This window comes from Bos grunniens, chromosome 22 (genome assembly GCF_055505025.1).
Source record: "Bos grunniens cultivar Pamir isolate PY7600 chromosome 22, Bosgru_T2T1.0, whole genome shotgun sequence".
NCBI classification, from domain to species: Eukaryota; Metazoa; Chordata; class Mammalia; order Artiodactyla; family Bovidae; genus Bos; species Bos grunniens.
In genome coordinates this window covers 61,128,730-61,139,881 of record NC_141186.1, presented here as the reverse complement: position 1 = coordinate 61,139,881, position 11,152 = coordinate 61,128,730, and the positions used below count along the sequence as shown (strand labels likewise).

Here is an 11,152-nt window from a genome sequence, read left to right as displayed (position 1 = left end):
TATAACCTCATTGTTAACACTAGCAAACGGGTACTCTTTCTGCCCCCTTCTGATGCCTATGTCAGAAGCTTTCTCTATCTCCTTTATACTTTAATAAAACTTTATTACACAAAAGCTCTGAGCGATCAAGCCTCATCTCTGGCCCTGGATTGAATTCTTCTCCTCCGGGGGCCAAGAATCCCGGTGTATTCACGTGATTCAACAACCTTTCATGAGGATCCACCAACTTTTAAATTCATGGAAAAGTGATGAAGTCTTAATTTTTTCTCATGAAATTATATATTACTTATAAAACAAGTGAAAAGCAATTATATATAGAAAATATCCTAAGAAAGCATTTTCAACTCTTACAAAGATACCTCCAAATTAACATGTGCTTATCCAAATGTATTTATGAGTTATCTGATGACTACACTTAGCACAATTTTACATACACTGTGACTAACAGTAATAGGTCAGGGTTAGTATGTTTGCATATGTAGATAAAGGAGGCTTAGTCCTGAGAGTCCATTCACGGGGTAAACCATCACTGTGTTAGACTGGACCTCTTAGTATATTTAAGTGTTGCCTGTATACAGTCTATTTTAAACAGGGTTATTTATATGCCTGGACATTTATAACAGGAAGTGGCATACACAGAATTATGTACTGCAGGTTCACTGCCTCAAGTTTGCCTTGATGATTGCTTTGTTGACCGCCTCTTTCACATCTTTGTTCCTCAAACTGTAGATCATGGGATTCAGCATGGGAATCACTGTGGGGTAAAACACAGCCACCATCTTTCCCTGCTCCACAGACTCTTCAGTGGGCCTCGTGAGATACATGAAGAGGAGAGTCCCATAAAACATGGTAACAGCTGTCAGGTGGGACCCACACGTGGAGAATGCCTTCGTCCTGCCATTGGCAGAGCACATGTGCAGCACAGCTGCTATGATGAGGGTATAGGAACTGAGAACCACTGAGAGGGAATATGTGAAATTAATCCCAGCAATAACAATTATGGTGCAGTCTTTAATGTGGACCCCTCCACAGGCAATCTTGATAAGAGGAGGGTCAGCACAATAGAAGTGGTTGATTTCAAAGTTTCCACAGAAGTACAGGCCATATGTCCACAGTGTGCAGATTAGGCTAACAGAGAACCCATAGATGTATGTCACAGAGACAAGACAAGCACAGACAGTCCTGGACATTTTACTGCCATAAAGCAGAGGGCTGCAGATGGCCATGTAGCGATCAAAGGCCATCACAGCCAAGATATATACTTCCATGTGGACAAGGGCTGTGAAGAAGTAACACTGCACCAAACACCCCACATAGGAAATGGTTTTTGTTTGATAGTAAGTTTTCCAGCATCTTCAGAGTGACCTTGGAAGAGAACCACACATCCACAAAAGACAAATGACTCAAGAAAAAGTACATGGAGCTCTGAAGCTGGAGGCTGATCAAAATAATCATACCAATGTTCCCTATCAGAGTGATCATGTAAACTACTAGAAACACCACAATAAAGAGACCTTGAAGGTCATGATGACTGGTCAACCCCAGAAGAACAAATTCTGTCACATCTGTGAAATTTGGCATTGCCTTCACTTAGACCCAGTCTGCAGTGCCTATGGACAAATTAAAAGAAACAAACTGATTTATTTTATTCTTGAAAATTGAGTCATGTTTATCAGTATTCTAGTTCAAATAATATAAAAATCAACGTAGACTTTGCACAAAGTTTAATATAAGAGTATATAATCATTTATTTCCTTTAATAGGCCTTATAAGTAATTATTACAATATTTATTAGTTTCTTAACTCTAAAACAATTACATTCACATACTACTAGTATTAGACACTTATTTTTGCTAAATTATTTCAATGATGCTAACATCATAGAGTGCTAATAGAAGTAAAGCTAGACTGAGAGTCATCAGAGAATGACCAAATCCATTTAAACATATTATCTAATAGGAAATGACTTGAGACTCATAAATGTAAATATTCAATAAGGTCAGACAACCACTTTGTGCTGAACAGGGAAGTAATAAGAGTGAATCATTGAAACGCCATTGAATACTATTTTTGTGTATGATGGTTGCCTGTCATTGTCTATATTAATACAAATGCACATGTAATATTAACTTACTCATTTCCCTATGACTTGGAAGATATCCTTTTTAAAAATGTATTTGTTTGTTTATTTTTGGCTGCGCTTGGCTCCTCTTGGTTGGGTGTGTGGGCTTCTCACTGCAGTGGCTTCTCCTGTTGTGGCACACTGACTCTAGGTGAGCAGGCTTCAATGGTCGTGGCTCACAGGTTCTAGAGTGCAGGCTCAGTAATTGTGGCTCTCAGGCTTAGTTGCTCCATGGCATGTGGAATCTTCCTCCAACCAGGGATCGAACTTATGTCCCCTACATTGGTAGGCATATTCTTATCCACTGAGCCACCAGGGAAGTTCAGAAGATATCTTCTTATATATGCAATTTTACAGGATGATTGTCTTAAACCTTGGTCTTACAATCTAGTCATTGACATAATTTTATACACTATGCCAGCATATGATATAAAAAGCTTTCAACTTATGAAAATCCTAGTCATGTTTTATTTTATTTAGCTATATATTTCACTTGCTTGATTACTGCTGCTTGCAGGATGAGGTAAGAGGTATTTAACAACACAGACTGTATCAGTTTAACAGTTATCTCAGAAAAGTAAACTGCAAGTGGTTCCATCACCATATCAAAATTATATCAATAGATAAATTCTATATACATATAAAATTCAGGAGCCATGCTTTTAAAATTATTGTCTTATTTAAGATTCTACTGCTTTTCAGCAACAATCCATTATATGTCTAATTATTTTCAAATTCAATGTCATTACAATTAAAATGTCCACAAGTAATGTTTTCTCTGTTTAATACACTTCCCCAGATAAGTCTTCTGAGAAGTAAACTGCTCTGAGTATTTAGGGATGCATCTGTAGGATTAACATCATCTTGGGAATTTAAGATCCCCATAATAACATTGCTTGAAGGGAATATTATGACATAAAATGGTCTGTAGTTATAATTGCTTATAATAATTCATTTACAAACATCAAAACCAATGTTATGTCAAATATATTTTATTATTTATTATATCTAGAAGTAGTCTAAGTTTGGCAATATGAAATTGAACAAGCTACACAAGATTTTGGTTTGCATCATAATTGATTCTTTTTGAAAAGGAGTGAATGAAAAATACAGAAATGAGACAATTTATGGAATGGAACTACTGTGAGATGAAAACAGAGCATGCTGATAAACACAGAAATAAGAAGAGGCAGGCTGCACACAGACTGGTCAAAGATCTCTTTGAGGATGTGACTTTTCAGTTATGGGCAACTAGCCAGTTATGTAAAAATGTTGAGGAAAAAGAAAATGAAAATACAAAAAGTTAGAAGAGGAACTATTTTTAAAAATTTATAAACTCTATGATTGTATCATGGCTCCCTCCAACTAGTAGCAACTCACAATTTGGAAGTTGATTAATCTCTGTAAACAATTTTCCTACCCCTGAAATTATTCATATAGGAATTAAATACACCATAGAGAAAATGATTTGGGCACATAACATAGTCACTGATATTTCAATTCTGGTCTGAGTTCACCTGTACCCTATATTTTCATGATCATAGATCTGGTTTCTAAGTGTGGATAAACTAAGCCAGATGACAGTTACTGATTTTGACTGGGAGATAGAGCTAAGACCAAGAATTTCCATATATAAAAACTCTTACCTCTGCTTGGTGAACCCATAATTACCTAATTAACAGTTTGATTTGGATTATTGGTACAACTAATTATAAGAGGATGAGATCGTTAGATAGCATCACCAACTCAGACATGAGTCTGAGCAAACTCTAGGACATAGTGAAGGACAGAGGAGCCTGGCATGCTGTAGTCCACGGAGTCTCAAGTAGCCAAATATGACTTAGTGACTGAACAACACCAGCAACTAAATATATATAAAGAATCATCAAGGCACCTAAGAAGCATAAAGTAACCCCACTTCTCCAGTTTCCCTTCCTGTGATACGTGGGCTTTCTTCCACTCTTCATAATCACTAGCTCTGTGACAGCAGAGTTTGTCTCATTCATTTTAGAACACTCCAAACTGACTACAGTAGTTATGTATTGTAGACATTCAGGGATATTCACACGTGATTTTTAAGCATCCTGATCTCCAGATCAGCTTCACAGAATGCATTACTGTGTCCATAACTAATCAAATCTCTATTTAAAAACTGTTCTAGTGGCAGCAGTCTCAGTTTTAAGGTGAGATAACAGCTACCTTTTGCTGACCCCTTACACGATCTTTTATACAGGTCCCAAGAGAGAGGTTCTAATTAGCATTTGGCCACCTCATGCAAAGAGTTGACTCATTGGAAAAGACTCTGATGCTGGGAGGGATTGGGGGCAGGAGAAGGGTCAGACAGAGGATGAGATGGCTGGATGGCATCACTGACTCGATGGACGTGAGTCTGAGTGAACTCCGGGAGTTGGTGATGGACAGGGAGGCCTGGCGTGAGGCGATTCATGGGGTCGCAGAGTCGGACACGGCTGAGCGACTGATCTGGTCTGATCTGAAAAATGAGAAAACTGAAGCACTGACAGACTAAGAGGCTCTCCTTGGATCAGACATCTGCAAACTGGCCAGATGGAAATGCAAGCCAATTAACTGAACTCTAGGGGTACACTCAATAACTGTATATCACTACTGCCTCTTTGATAACTTTTTCTAATATTCTCTTTCTCTACATTTAAAATGCAGTTTGATGATCATCCAAAAAAAGGGGAAAATTTATCCTTTTGATAATTCAAAGCTTGATGAACAAGAAGAGCTTGACATGGCTATAGAGCCTGAAAAACAGAGTTCTTGGACCATGACTATCTATGCCTCTCAAGGTTAGGTGATCCCATAGTCCTAGGGCCAGATGACTGAAGTAACTTCTTATAGAGAGCCACTTTATTACATAACTGTGCATCATCTTTTAAAGCAATTAAGCATATAGAATGTATAATTTAGAAATTTAAAATATCACTTTCATTAACTTTTCAGGAATTTTACACACACACACACACACACGATACAGCAAAGGTATAATTATTTCTTCAATATAGTGAAAGACAGGCAAGCGTGGCATGCTACAGTCCATGGGATGGCAAAGAGTAGGACACAACTTAGTGACTGCACTGGGAATAACAGTCATTCCCACTGCCACCATACTTTCAATTCCATTCAGATACATTTTAAAACACAACGTGAAAATCACTGGGTTTGTAGGGAAGACATAAAAGGCAAAACCTAAAGAGCAAAAGTTCTTGTAAGTCCCTATGGTAGCAAGATATTCTTATAAATTTTTATATCAACTATTAATATAAATACTAATATTTCCCAAGTATATAATTCCAGACAATAAAACACTGATAACAAATAGGTCCACAAGTAAGGTCTTAGTCTCTTCTTCAAAAAAGGGCTAAAAATTAAAGATGTGACTGCATTAATCTCTATTGCAAAGATTATAAAATTTGCAGACCTGCCTTCAGCAGCAACAAGAAAATGATGATAATTCCTCACTATTTATAATAGAATCTTGAACACTGCACACACTGAGAGCATCTCCCCAAGGAACTATCCAGATAATGATGAAACACATTATAATTAAAATTATAGAAACATCTCAGGAGTAAGGGAAGTTAAGGAGGGTTAATCAGAAGAATGTCTTCTGATAACATTACGTGACCAGTATCCTTAATGTCATGGGTATAATCTCTCCCATCTTCACATGGTATAATATCTGCCTCAGGAAAGCACCTTGCACCTCAGGAAAGCATTCTTGGTTTGCATTATACAATGTTGCTCAGTCACCTTCTTTTCTACTGTGCTTTAGTTCTAATAAGCATCATCTTTCAGGCCAAACACAGCAATACACCCCCTGTGCATCTCATGGCTGTTGAAGAGATCCCAGGTGCCTCCAAAGTACAGATCACATGGAAACATCTAGGGAGAATGAGTACAAGTAGAGGTCATTAGTGCAGAAGTTGATTGTAGTAGAACAATTTATCAGTGAACTTGGGCTCTTTTTGGAGTCAGTAGAGCATCAACTTCAATGTCAGTTAGATCGGAAATAAAATCTTCACTCTGCACCATAATTAACTGCCTGTCTTTGGAAAAGTAAGGATTCTCAGTTTCAAAGTTCATCTGTAGAAAAAGGAAAGTGCTGTCTCACAGTGAGGTATGCGGATCGCAGACAACATTGGGAAATTCTTAGCACAACGCCTGTCTCCGATGAAGCAGTCAAAAAATTGAGATGAGCTGTGAATTTTCACCTATTAACAGTTCACAAGATCTCTCCACCTATTTGTGATTGTGATCAGTATTATCTCTGTGTTGAAGGGTAAAGTGTTAAAAAAAAAAAAAAACTGTAAAATAATTCTGAGGTTCAGTTTCTCCACAAAATATGGATAGTAGGGGCTTCCCTGGTGGCTCAGACTGAAAAGAGTCTGCCTGTAATGCAGGAGACCCAGGTTTGATCCCTGAGTCCTAAAGATCCTCTGGAAAAAGGATGGCTATCCACTCCAGTATTCTTGGTGCTTCTCTGGTGGCTCAGACATTAAAGATAGCTAGCAGATTAAAGAATCTGAATGGAAACAAAGATTGTTCATAAACTCCCATTTGTACTACCCTCAATTTTGCTGGAAAATCATGGACAGAATAATACTCAGGCAAAGTTTTCCTCTTCAGTGCCCAAGGATCCCAGACTCTTCCTTAGTTCCTTCTCACCTTTTATGGAGAAGCTACATAAGGCAAACTCATTGGCACCAGATTATTATAGCTTGCACTCCATCAAAAAGGGAATTTAAAACAAGAAAGCATTGTGTGTGTGAGTGTGTCTGTATGTGCGTGTGTGTGTGTGTTAAAGAGGGAGAGAGCAAGGAAGAGAGTCAAGGTTAAATACATTTTATACTAGAGATGCTGCTGTTAAGTCGCTTCAGTCGTGTCTGACTCTGTGCGACCCCATGGATGGCAGCCCACCAGACTCCCCCATCCCTGGGATTCTCCAGGCAAGAACACTGGAGTGGGTTGCCATTTCCTTCTCCAATGCATGAAAGTGAAAAGTGAAAGTGCAGTCGCTCAGTGGTGTCCGACCCTCAGCAACCTCATGGACTGCAGCCTACCAGGCTCCGCCTTCCATGGGATTTTCCAGGCAAGAGTACTGGAGTGGGTTGCCATTTCCTTCTCCAGGGCATGAAAGTGAAAAGTGAAAGTGAAGTCATTCAGTTGTGTCCGACTCTTATCGACCCCATGGACTGCAGCCCATAGGCTCTTCCATCCATGGGATTCTCCAGGCGAGAGCACTGGAGTGGGGTGCCATTGCCTTCTCTGCTAGTAGGGCTTGCTGCTGCTGCTGCTGCTGCTGCTAAGTTGCTTCAGTCGTGTCTGACTCTGTGTGACCCCATGGACAGCAGCCCACCAGGCTCCCCCATCCCTGGGATTCTCCAGGCAAGAACACTGGAGTGGGTTGCCATTCCCTTCTCCAATGCATGAAAGTGAAAAGTGAAAGTGAAGTCGCTCTGTTGTGCCCGACTCCTAGCGACCCCATGGACTGCAGCCTACCAGGCTCCTCCATCCATGGGATTTTCCAGGTAAGAGTACTGGAGTGGGGTGCCATTGCCTTCTCCGAATATATTCCTTATCATCCACCTAAATGACTCAATGAATTATAAAAGTAATAGTACCTAAAATAGTAAATATCCACACTTTTCTGGTCATTGGTATTTCCTTTTTCTTTCTTGTCATTTATGAATCATGTCTAGTTTTGGCACATGATGGCCCAAATAAGAAAGCAGAGTTTTGATGGTTATAAATAAATGTATAATACAGAAGTCTACTTACCTTTGAAGGAAGAGCCATTTTAGAAAGAGCGTCAATGTCATGGCTCTTCTGCTGAATAATGCAGGCAGGATTTATATTATTTGTAGACTGATGCCATTTCCTTAAGAGATTATACATATAGGTGAGTACTAAGTAATTGCTTTGTTAGATAGTATTTTGCACTAAATGAGTTCTCTGGAGAAATAACAACTGGGTACAATGCAGATTTGCCATGGGGCACAACTGGTTTCTAGTGCTTTTCTTTTTTAGATTCTGTGTCCATATTTTCCTTCATACATTGGGAAGTCTACATCACAATACTGATGTCTGCCATCGATACTCGTGCCATAGTCTGTTACCCGTAATATTTGTTTAATCCAATTTAACACAATTTCTTCCACACAATTATCATAACTTTGTGCCACAGCCTATTACCATCTCACTTTGGGTTATGGGTTGAAAAGTTTAAATATCCATATATCAAAATCTTGACTCCCAGTACTTCTGAATATGACTGAATTTGTAGATATAGTTTTTAAAGAGGAAATTAAATTGTAATTGGTTCAAATAGTGCATCCTAATGCAAGATGTGGAGAAGGCAATGGCAACCCACTCCAGTACTCTTGCCTGGAAAGTCCCATGGATGGGGGAGCCTGGTAGGCTGCAGTCCATGGGGTCACTGGGAGTCAGACACGACTGAGCGACTTCACTTTATGTTTTCACTTTCGTGCATTGGAGAAGGAAATGGCAACCCACTCCAGTGTTCTTGCCTGGAGAATCCCAGGGATGGGGGAGCCTAGTGAGCTGCAGTCTATGGGGTCGCACAGAGTTGGACACGACTGAAGTGACTTAGCAGCAGCAGTAGCAACGCAAGATGACTGGTATCTTTTTTAAGAAAGGAGATTAGAACATACACACAGGAAATATACACACAGGCAAGACTGTGAGAGACACAGGAGGTGATGGCTGTCTATAAGCCAGACAGAAGCTTCAGAATGAAACCAACCCTACTAACATTTTGATCTTGAATTACTTACTATCCTCCAAGCTGGAAGGAAATCAGTCTCTTTTGTTTAAGCCACCCCAGTCTGTGGTACTTAGTTATAGCTGCTGCTGTTGTCACTTCAGTCGTGTCTGACTCTGTGTGACTACAGAGACGGCAGCCCATCAGGCTCCCCCATCCCTGGGATTCTCCAGGCAAGAACACTGGAGTGGGTTGCCATTTCCTTCTCCAGTGTATGAAAGTGAAAAGTGAAAGTGAAGTCACTCAGTCATGTCCGACTCTAGCGACCTCATGGACTACAGCCTACCAGGCTCCTCCGTCCATGGGATTTTCCAAGCAAAAGTACTGGAGTGGGATGCCATTGTCTTCTCCGTTAGTTACAGCAGCCCTCACAAACTAATATGTTCTGCCTTCAGTAGACAAAAAGACTGCTTTCATATTCAAAGGAAGTTTTGCTTCTTTGAAGAGTAGTATCATTTTTAATATATTTCAAACACTTATAGTATGTTCAAAATGTGCACAAAACATAAGTTTACAATTTATTGAATTTTTTCAAAGTAAAAATGCCTTTATGACCAAACTTCTAAACCAAGTAGAAGACCAACACTACATCCAACTTGTCCTCTTCTTTCTGAGTCAGGGTTCCTCAACTTAGATGAGTCTTTATTCTCAGCACTCTACTCAGGGTTCCTCAACTTAGATGAGTCTTTATTCTCAGCACTCTACTCAGGGTTCCTCAACTTAGATGAGCCTTTATTCTCAGCACTCTACTCAGGGTTCCTCAACTTAGATGAGCCTTTATTCTCAGCACTCTACTCAGGGTTCCCCAACTTAGATGAGTCTTTATTCTCAGCACTCTACTCAGGGTTCCCCAACTTAGATGAGTCTTTATTCTCAGCACTCTACTCAGGGTTCCCCAACTTAGATGAGTCTTTATTCTCAGCACTCTACTCAGGGTTCCTCAACTTAGATGAGCCTTTATTCTCAGCACTCTACTCAGGGTTCCCCAACTTAGATGAGTCTTTATTCTCAGCACTCTACTCAGGGTTCCTCAACTTAGATGAGCCTTTATTCTCAGCACTCTACTCAGGGTTCCTCAACTTAGATGAGTCTTTATTCTCAGCACTCTACTCAGGGTTCCCCAACTTAGATGAGCCTTTATTCTCAGCACTCTACTCAGGGTTCCTCAACTTAGATGAGCCTTTATTCTCAGCACTCTACTCAGGGTTCCCCAACTTAGATGAGTCTTTATTCTCAGCACTCTACTCAGGGTTCCCCAACTTAGATGAGTCTTTATTCTCAGCACTCTACACAGTTTGCGTCTTTTTCTGAACTTTACACAAGTGGAATCAAACAGAACACATTCTTTAATGCAGAGTCTTCTGGTGAAAACTCTGTTGATATCTGAACATCATGTTGATGATTGTTTTAGCTTGTTTGGACTGCTATAGTAATCATAACATAGGCATTTATTTATCACTGTTCTGAAAGCTGGAAGTCTAAGACTGGATTGCGTTCGATGCCAGGAGCCACCACGGGAGATCTCACCCATGACAAAGGTCATGCGGAGAAGACCTGACAAGCAAAGGCGGATCAGGACTTGAGGGATTTCCTGGATCTGCTTGAGCATCTACCCTGATACCAAAATCTGTCTGTCTACTGTTTATTATATCATGCCTTTTACCAACTCTTCTGACATTAACAGGGGGCTGTCCCCAACTACCTTTCTTTGAAGGAAATCAACTTAGAGCTCTAGTTAATAAGTCTCCTGGACATAATAAGAGTGTTTCAATTCAAACCCCTCAGATGGCTTTCTAACTTGCCTGACAGGTTTATCTGGACTCTTACAACTACGCATGTGATTGTTTACAGCCTCCCAACCACGAGAAGCACGGAAAGCTTAAGACATTCTAACAATATAGAGCCTTTCAGGGAGTTAAAATTATTAGAATAGAACTGGTGAAGGATTTAATTGTTGAGACAATGCTTGCTGCCAAGTTTCCATATCCCTTACCCACTGTGTCCCTGGGAGTATATTAATTGATATAGTCAGTATATAGAGAAAATAAGTAGTAGTCTTGATGTTAACAACCTTAGACCCTTGAGTTAATAAATTCTTTCCTTGTTATCCCCCACTGCACATTTGCCCTATAGGAATGCAACTTTATCTAGTGCTTTCGGGGAGTGGAGCCAAACTTTAGAAAAATCACCTTTAGAGAAAATAAGTTTTCTGGTTGATTAAC

At 39.8% G+C, this 11,152-nt stretch overlaps 1 protein-coding gene and 1 pseudogene across 2 annotated transcripts in view; both read right to left on the bottom strand.

Annotated features, from left to right (window-relative positions):
- Positions 1–372: 372 nt before the first annotated feature.
- Positions 373–1,585, bottom strand: LOC147348801 (olfactory receptor 5M9-like; annotated as a pseudogene). The gene has a single exon (XR_015151975.1). The product of XR_015151975.1 is annotated as an olfactory receptor 5M9-like (transcript).
- Positions 1,586–5,469: 3,884 nt separating this feature from the next.
- The window catches only part of CFAP100 (cilia and flagella associated protein 100), a 79,339-nt gene continuing 73,656 nt past the window's right edge, over positions 5,470–11,152 (bottom strand). Inside the window, exons 20-21 of the transcript XR_015151976.1 lie at positions 7,928–8,027; positions 5,470–6,031 (exon numbers count right to left, since the gene is read on the bottom strand). The gene's annotated coding sequence lies outside the window, so the exon portion shown is untranslated. The remainder of the gene's footprint in view (positions 6,032–7,927; positions 8,028–11,152) is intronic.